This window comes from Sciurus carolinensis, chromosome 9 (genome assembly GCF_902686445.1).
Source record: "Sciurus carolinensis chromosome 9, mSciCar1.2, whole genome shotgun sequence".
Classification (NCBI taxonomy): Eukaryota; Metazoa; Chordata; class Mammalia; order Rodentia; family Sciuridae; genus Sciurus; species Sciurus carolinensis.
The window spans coordinates 139604409-139613373 of NC_062221.1; the positions used below are offsets into that span (position 1 = coordinate 139604409).

Genomic DNA, 8965 nt, shown 5'->3' on the forward strand with positions numbered 1-8965 from the left:
AGGAGAGACACACTGTCCCTCTGTCTCAGAGAACCCACTCTGTCCCTTGAGTGTCCCCATCCCCTTTCCCTATCCCGTCAATAAACTCATACCTGTTACTCTGAGTGACGTGCCTGGAATCTTTCTGACTTGATCACAAGAATCAGGGCTCGAAGTGTGGGTGCTTCATGCTGCCTCAGTTTCCCAGAAAGCCCCAGCCCTGTAACAACCACCCAGGTTGTGGTGCTCTGTGGCAGCCCAAGCACAGCCACCTCTGGAGCCGCCTGCAGAGCCTGGCGGAGCAGGGGGAGCGAAGACCCCAGCAGGGAGAGGGTTGTGCTAGGTGTCCCTGTCCCCGGGCTGCCCACCAGCCCCTTTACCCCTGGCCGAGCCGGACAAACCTTCTGTGGGGCCAACACAGGAGGCCAGAGCAGTGGTCTTCCAAGATTTGGGAAACACCAGGTAGAGGTGGCGTGAGGACCCCCCACGCCTCTCTGCACTTGGCTGACACCGACACGGCTCACCGGCAGCCAGAGGGCTCCCTGGGCTGGAAGTCCTCACTGCGCTCCACCCCTGGATCTCTGGGGTCTCCCGCCCCCTCCTGCCCTCCTCTCTCCACTGGGGTGACTCTTGGCTGCTCCCCCGGGTGTGGGGACAGGTCTGCTCCCAGGCCCTCTGCTGCCCCTGCACATGGGCGTATGCGGATCCAGCAGTGATGCAGCACAAGGCCGGGAAGGGGCAGGGCTGTGGGGCCGGGAAGCAGGGCTCTTCAGCTCGTCCCGGGGCCCAGTGGCTTCTTTAACCAGAGGGAAGGATAAGCAGTCTCTTTCTGGACTCCCTGTGGAGCATGTAGTAGGCGCTTAATGAATGTTTGCAGACAGATGACCAGAGCCCTCAGGACCTCTGCTGGCGGCGCTGGCCGGGTGGAGACCCCATGAAGCAGGGCAGGATTGCATCTGTTTGCTTCTCTGGGAGCCATGGACACGGTCTTGGCCCCTCAGCCACCACCGAGTGCAGACTTGGAATGTGCTTCTCTGGAAGATGAGGCCCAGCGCCCGCGTCAGGGCTGCGTGCCTTGCAGAACACACATGCGTGTCTGGAAACCCCGGGCTGGCCCAGGCTGCACGGAGGTAGGCGCGACCCAGGACGGGTGGGAGGGGGCTTGCGGGCCACACTTCAACCCAGACGTGGAGCTTCATGCTCCATCAGACACAGCTCCTGAGCGACCGGGAGCAGAGGCAGAGCGCATCAGCTACGAGGAAAAGAAACAGCCGTGAGGTCGCAATGGTGGCAGGCAGCTAGCAGCCAGGTCCAGGGGAGGGCTGGATCTGACCGCGCCGCGCACCCGCTAGGCGCGGCTCCCTGCTCCTCCCCACACCCTCGCTTGGCCTTGTCTCAGGGGGCCTTCTGTCCTTCGCTCAGTGATTCAGCCTGTGCCTCGCGTTCACCTGTCCTTAGATTCCTTTTGGAGATGATGTCAAGGACCCTCACGGCCTGAGTTGAGGTCCACCTCCCTTCCCAGGGCCTCCTAGGACCCTGGCCCTGGGGACAGGGCTGCTCCCCAACAGCCCAGCAGAGGGCTGCTGCAGAGAGACCAGGAGGTGGGTGCTGCTGTCCAGCACCGCAGGACCGGGGTGCCCAGGGCTGGGAGGGCCAGCCCAGTGCAGCTGCCCACATCTGCTGCTCTGGCAGCTGCTGTCCTCCACTTGTGCCCTATAAAACCTGCGTCCCCCCAGCCCCCCTCCCACACAGCCCCACCTCTGCCCCCAGACTGTGGCCACTCGCGAGCCCACGTCCCCGTGACTCTGCCAAGTGGGCTGCTCGCTCCCCTCTCCTTTTCCTGGCCCATTTGCCATCCGTGGGACATGGGAGGCCTGCCCTGTGCCAGGCTCTGCCCCAGACACCCTGACCCAGGGTCCCCAAGGCCCAGGCCCCCAGGGCAAGCCTAGGGGGCTGCACTTGGGGTGCATGGTGGGCTTGGAGGAGGTGCCCCTGCCCATCGGCACGCAGTGGACAGTGATGGCTTGGAGGATGCAGGCAGGCTGGGCGAGGCCCTGGCAGTGCTGGACGCCATGCCCACGACAGCCGCGGGGCCCGCCCCGAGGAGCACCCCATCTCATAAGAGCCACGTCCCACAGAAGCTCTGCTTTTCCCTCCTGTGACCTGGCGGGACGTCTGACCCCTTTCCTGCCCGCAGGCCTGCGTGAAACCCGTACCGTGCACCCTTTGCTATCTGCGTGACAGGTGTGACTGCCCCTTCACAGATCATCTGTCGGCACGAGTGACTCGGGGACGGGGAGGCAGAGACTGCTGGGTCTGAAGTCGGTCTCGGGCGGACCTGAGCACCTGCTCGCTCCTACGTACTCATGACTTAGAAAGCACAGTGCTCACAGAGGACGCGGCGGCTTGGCTCCCACAAGGCGCACCAGCCTTAAGCCTGGGGACCTGGCCCTGCGCGCAGCTGGCTCTGGTCTGGGGCCCCGGATGTGCGGCCCGTGGAGGAGACACACGCGGGTGGGCTCAGGAAGCGGCAGTGCCGGTGCGTGGCGGTGCTGGCTGGGCAGGAAGGTGACTATGAAGGGGTGGGTCTGAGTCCCCGCAGGGTGTGACTGTGGGGTCTCCCTGCACCAGGGAGCTCCCATTTCCCCATGGCTGTGGTCCTGGGCAGTGGCTAGCAGAGGCTCTCCCCCTGTAGCTGGTCACCCTGCACCCCCACCCTGTGCCAGCCCTGCGCCGCCTCAGGCCCAGCAGCCAGCCCCCAGCCCCTTGGCACCAGCAACAGCAGCAACAGCAGTGACCAACTCTAGGATCCAAGCGATGGGCTGGGCTCTGCTGGCCCTGCGGGTCCTGCAGAAGCCTGTCTCAGTGCCCAGGATCGCCCTCCTCTCTGGAGGACGCCTGTCCCGGCTCCCGACTTACTGCCTCCTCTCATCCTTACGGCTGCAGGTTTGGTGTCTCCTGAGGTCAAGGAACAAGTCACCCATCCTGACCCGGCCTCCTAAAGCCCGCCTAGCATCCTGGTCAGAAAGGGACTGGCCACCAGATATCCAGCAGGGCTGCTCTGCACCCAGCACCCTGCACCTGCGGGGAGGTGGCCCAGAACAGTGTGCGGATGGCTGCCCAAGTGTCAGTGCTCTGCAGCTGCATTTCCTCCTGGGCCGACCACACACCTGCACGGCCCAGGCTCTTCCGGGGGTCCACTGTGGGGCTCCTTGGCCACCAGGGAAGAGCAGGGGCAGACGAGCCTCTGGGAGCAGGGAGCTGTGGCCAGGGAGGCTGACCCTCTTACTCTCCTTGTTGGGGCTCAGGCTTCAGGAGGCAAGGGTGGGGGGGCCACATGTAGAATAGCCACCACTTGCAGCCCGGGAAGGATGGCTCAGGCACAGAGGCATCAGGGACACAGCGGTGTGCCCAGGCCAGAGCGTCTCACTGCTGGTGACTTTGAATCCCGGGGAGACATCCCAGGTTGTCACTCTCATCCTAGCTGCAGTGGGGACACTTCACTTCTGCACGCACTGGTCCCTCAGCGTCCCTCCTCCATCCCGTCTGCCCTGCTCTTCCTGCAACGCTCAGGTGCTCCTGGAGCGTCAGCACGGAGGACACAGTGTCAGCAACCACCTTCAAGGGCACCGGCCCCAGCTCAGGGCCACACCTGCACATCCCAGACGTCACATCTGTCCATCTGACCAAAGGTCTGCAGGGGCCACGGGCAGCCTCTGCAGCACACGGCCAGCGCTCTCACCCTAGCAGGAAGGGCATCCTGGGAGTGGGCTGAGGACCCCCGACCACGGAAGAAGAGGCCAGGAGGGAGCGTTCCTTGATGAGTGGGCGTCTCCATCCCTCAGGGGCCAACAGGCCTCCTTCACTCACTCACTCGCTCATCCTGACGGTGCTGTGCGGACGTGCATGGAGGTGGGAGTCCCCTGGTGCGGTTATGCGAGCTCTCTCCAGGTGTCCCGAGGAGAGACTTAGGAGGACACCCCGTCCCTGTCTGGGCGTGGTGATGGGCCCAGGTTCCTGCCTGCCCTGGCGAGACTTCTCCTGGTCACTCTGCCAACCCTCTGCTCTGGGGAGGAACATCCCAGCGTCTCGGCCCCAGGGCCACCTCTTCTGGGGAGGACGTCTGACGTGCCTGTGTCCATCTCTCCCGCAGGCCTTGCTCACAGCGAGGCGCGTGGACGCCACCCTTGCCTGTGCTCCCTGCCCAGCATGGGGGTGCGTGAGTGCGTGAGTGGTGAGGAACGAGGGGCAGGAGACCAGTGCTCCGCCCAGCGCCGCGGCCCCCAATGCCACCTGGCACGTCTGACTTCTGTGTAGCTCGCCCTCCGTGCCTGACGCCCAGAACCGACCCCCGGGCCGCTCAGCATCCCAGGCAAGGGCGGATGCGCATTGGACAGTGAATGGCTGCGGAGGAAGGGCGCTGGCCAAGGGAGCAGCCAGGATGCCCTCGGAGAGGGCAGATGTGCTGAGTTTGGGGCTCGCAGGACAAATGTGGGAGCCCAGATGAGCGTGTTAACAATAGACACCATTAAAAAAGGTGTTTTAACCAACCAAGCGAATTCTCTTTGTTAAAAGGAGCTGTGTATCCGAGCCACAAAATTTACATGTCCAGAGCGGAGGGCTGCTGAATCGGCAGCCTCCCCAGGGGCCCACACAAGGCCAGGTTGCTCTGGAGGCTGGCAGGTTGCTCTGGAGGCTGGCAGGTTGCTCTGGAGGCTGGCAGGTGCATGCAGCCTTGGGGAGCCCTTGCAAGACCGTCACTCAATAGCCATTTAAAACAGATACTGCCAGGCACGGTGGCGCGGGCTTGTGATCCCAGCGGCTTGGGAAGGTGAGGCAGAAGAATTCCAAGTTCAAGGCCAGCCTCAGCAACTTAGCGAGGCCCTGAGCACCTTAGTGAGACCCTGTCTCTAAATGAAAAAAGAGTTGGGGACGTGGCTCAGTAGTAAAGTGCCCTGGGTTCAATCCCCAGTACAGAAAAGTAAAACCTGCAGATATCCACAGCTCATTCCTGGACCTTGGAAACAAGCCGAGGGCCCTCAGGACAGGCTGGTGCTCAAGGAGAATGCCCCGGGCCAACGTGTGCTGGACTCTGGATGGACAGAGTTCCGTGAGGCAGGACTTGCTGCTGATAGTCTGTAGAGAGTCCCAGGCTCAGAACTGGGCCTCAGGGCCAGGGTGCAGCGTGGCCGTGCCCTGCTCCCCAAAGCCAGCCCAATAATGCCGCTCCTGCTTGTAGGGCCTGCGGGGTCTGCCGGCCCCTGTGGGGCTGTTCTCCATGGTCCTGCCCAGCGTCTACCGGCTGCTGGCACTTCAGGAACACTTGAGTGTCACTTGCTGCCTGGGCCCCGGCAGGGCTGGACGAGGGGACGGCAGGGACATCGTGGACTTGCAGCAGGCGCAGGCTCAGGCTGGACCTGGCGGGACTGGGCTGGTGGGGCTCACACACCCTCACCCAGCTCTGCTCTGGCTGATTCGGTTCCTATCTTGGGTCACAAACTGGGTCAGGCCAACTCACTCCTGGTTAGTAAAATCGGGGCAGGGGGGGCCTATGGTCCATTGTGGCCACCATTCCTCTGGGTCTTCCAGGAATGAGCACAGGGCGGGCCCGGGAGGACGCCTGGCTGGGCTGGACTCCCTGAGGTACTTGGACAAATCCAATGCCCGGGTCTCGCCCAAGACCTTCCGTATTGTCCAGGGGTGAAACTGCTAAAAGCTCCCAGGTCATCCTAACGTGCCCCAGTGTATGTCCTGCTGATTTAACCTGCTGGGGCAGGCGGTACCCAGGAGCCATGCCGAGCAGCAGGGGTACCTCAGGCGTAGCAGGAGGAGGCCAGGGTGGAATCCCGCAGCACACTGGGACATGCAAACCAAACCTCACGCTGGCGTGTGGCTCGGAGGAAGACAGGCTGAAGGAGGAGGCCGTGAGTGTGGGCGCCCCAGCGGCAGAGCAGAGGGGGCCGCCTGCCACAGGGGCCCAGCCTGCCTGGCGGGGAGCGAGCCCACGTGCCTGGTCCTCCCTCCTCCACTCCAGACCAAGGCCAGGCTTTGGCGAAGTTCCCGAAGGTCCTTCCTCTCTGCATAGCTCTTCTCTTGTGAGAGGGAGGTCAGCGGTCAGGGCGGGGTGGTTGGTCCAGCTGTTGTGGGCTGCAGGCTCTTCTGAATCCGCTACAAACAATTAAAAAGCCAGTCCTGACTGACTCAGCCACGTCCTCTGGGTGGCCACGGTCTCTCACCTAAACCTGAACCCACGAGGGCCAAGGCTGGTGGCACACTTGTCAGTACACACAGTCCGAAGGTGGCCCTACGGGCAGGTGGACTCACCAACACAGCCTGGAGGCCGTGTCGCCCCCACACCCCAGGGTGTGACTGGACGTCCCGGACAAGCCATCCCTCGCCTCTGTGGGCAGCCCCAGGGCATCCGTCCTCTCCTGGCCTCAGCAAGGCCCTGGGGGGTGCAGGAGCTCCTGCCCTGGGCACCTTAGCACCTTCCTGGAGGCCCAGGGCTCGGTGCGAGGGAGGCCAGGAAGGCCAGTGACGGGAATTCCAGCTCATGGCTTTTCATTTGCTGAGCACTGTCCGAGCCCATACACCGTCCACCTCGAGGACCTCTGAGTCCAAGGTCCACCTCGAGGTGGGCAGGATGGAGCTGATCCCAGTGGTCCCCAGCCCACTGGGATGGTGCTTGAGGCCCCCTGTGGTGCCCTGTGCCAGGGCTGGCACTGAGCCCAGTAGGGCAGAGGAGGGGCTCTGGGCAGCTTCCCTACCCCCCGTCTGAAGGGACCGCAGGCGGCCGAGGACGTGGCAGCTGCTCGGCCCAACGCGGGCACTCTGTAGCCACTGCCACTCTCCAGCACATCCTCTGGGACACTCCCTCTGAGCTGGTCAGCCACGGCACTGCCTGGCCTGCACGCAGGGCCTCTCCCTCTGAGGGGTCACGGGGTCCCTGTCCCTTGGTGTGCAGGAACAGGGGCCTCACAGTCTCCTTCCTGAGCAGAATGTGGAGCTGCTCTGGGGCTCTCCACTGAAAGTCCTTCTCCGTGGGCTCCTGGGGTGACCACGGCTTGGTGAGACAGCGTCAGTTCCTCTTTCAGCTCTTAAGGCAGAGAGGAAGTCAAGACGTAATTTTAACTGACTGTCTGTTGCTTTTTCCTCTAAAAGGTCAGGTTTTGTTGTGGTTCTCCATGGGGCTGCTGGCCTGTGCTTGCCAAGGACTGCCCACGCCAATGTCCACCACAGGTAAAGCCCACCACAGACCAGCCTCTGCCTGCCTGAGTCTCAGGCCCACACTCCCTCAGCCCGGGGTCCTGCCCCGGGCAGAATGGGCGGCACTCACTCCTGCGTGGACGGCCAGCCCTCCCTGGACGATGCCCGCAGCAGTGCTGCAACGCCGGCAGGCGCCAGGCCTCTGACCCGATTCTTCATAATGAACAACTCCAGGGAGGAGCCCCAGGCCGTGCCGCCTGGCCTCCCTGATGGACAGTTCTTCAGCGTGCCTTTGTTTGAGGTCTTGGGCTCAACGGAGGCTTGACAGGTCGTTCACTCCATAAAGAATGACGCTGTGCTAACCGTCCCTCTGGCCTGTCCACAGGAAGCTCGGGCCTGGGTGTTCAGGTGGAAACCTACGAGGTCCCTGGACGTCTGAGGTGCTAAACCCTGTGCAGATGGCCTGTCGTGCTCTTGGTGTGCAGCGGGGGAGGGCACAGCGGGAAGTCCCCAGCTCACCCAGCAGCTCAGTCGCACGAGCAAACCCCCCTCCCATAGCAGGTGGACACCGCAGCCAGACTGGGACCTCCAGAGCCACAGCGCAGGCCCCTAGAGCCACCAACGAGTAGCCTTGGTCTTGTGGGGACTGCCATGGCAGCTCAGGGTTGGGGTGGACAACTGGCCGTGGAGGCCCCGTGTGTCCCGGGTGCTCACGAGCTGAGCAGAGCAGCTGTAAAACCGCCTGCCCGCAGCTCCCAGGCCAGGGGCTCTCGGCCCCGACCTGCAGAGCCCTCAGCTCGGGACCTCCAGGGACCCTTGCCGCGCACCCTGCCCTCCGAGGAGCTCCTCCCAGGCGGCCTGTGCCTCTACTGGCCGGGCTTCACCCCCAGCAATGGTGAAGTGAGTTAGAGTCCCAGCTCTGCGCTCACCAAGTCCATCTGGTTTGGGCAGTTGATCTCATTTTCAAAGTCATCTTTCCTCTAAACTCTGCCTTGTGGCTCTAAGTTCCTTGGCTCTGGCCTGGTACCAGGTCTCCATCGGGACCGCAGACCTCTTTTGGCCTGGGTCCAGGACGGCCCTCAAGGCTCGCTGCTTTGGCTGGAGCGGGACCCCTGGGGGTTGCAGCGAGGTGGGAAGGTGGCAGAACTCAGCACATCTAGCACTGGGCGGTCCGTGCTGGGCGCTGCCTTTGGACTCCTAGCCTAGCCCAGCTCTCTGAGTGCCTGGCTGCATGTGGCGTTTCCCCGCCTGCTTTTTATTGGCTGCGTGTTAGTCAGCTTTCGCTGCTGTGACTGAAAGACCCGACAAGAACAATTGTAGAGGAGGAAAGGTTTATTTGGGGCTCATGATTTTGGGGGTCTCCGTTCACAGACGGCAGGCTCCATTCCTTGGGGCTGAGGTGGTGCTGAGCATTGTGGCTGCAGAGTGTGGTGGAGGGAAGCAGCTCCCAGATGGTCAGGAGCAGAGACTCCGCTGGCCAGATCCAAATGCGCCCCACAGCCAGGCCCCCTGCCCCCTGCTCCAGCCACACCTGCCGCCTCCAGTCACCACTCCCTCCATCCCTATCAGGGGGTTAAGTGCTGCCTGGGTGGAGGCTCTCCTGACCCAGTCGTGTCTCCTCGGAACCTTCCTGCATCGTCTCACACGTGAGCTTTTGGGGGACGCCTCAGCCACAGCATAACAGATCGATTGATTATCGATACTGGGAAATACACCTAGAGGTGCTTTGCCACTGAGCTACCTCCCTCGCCGGGTCCTTTTTATTTTTTATTTAGAGACA

General features: G+C 62.9%; 1 long non-coding RNA gene across 1 annotated transcript; it reads left to right on the plus strand.

The window, feature by feature from the left end:
• The first annotated feature begins 784 nt into the window (after positions 1-784).
• Positions 785-4495, plus strand: LOC124992467 (uncharacterized). Its single transcript, XR_007110131.1, has 3 exons — positions 785-1109; positions 2177-2518; positions 2926-4495. It is a non-coding gene; the product is annotated as an uncharacterized LOC124992467 (long non-coding RNA).
• Positions 4496-8965: the final 4470 nt, after the last annotated feature.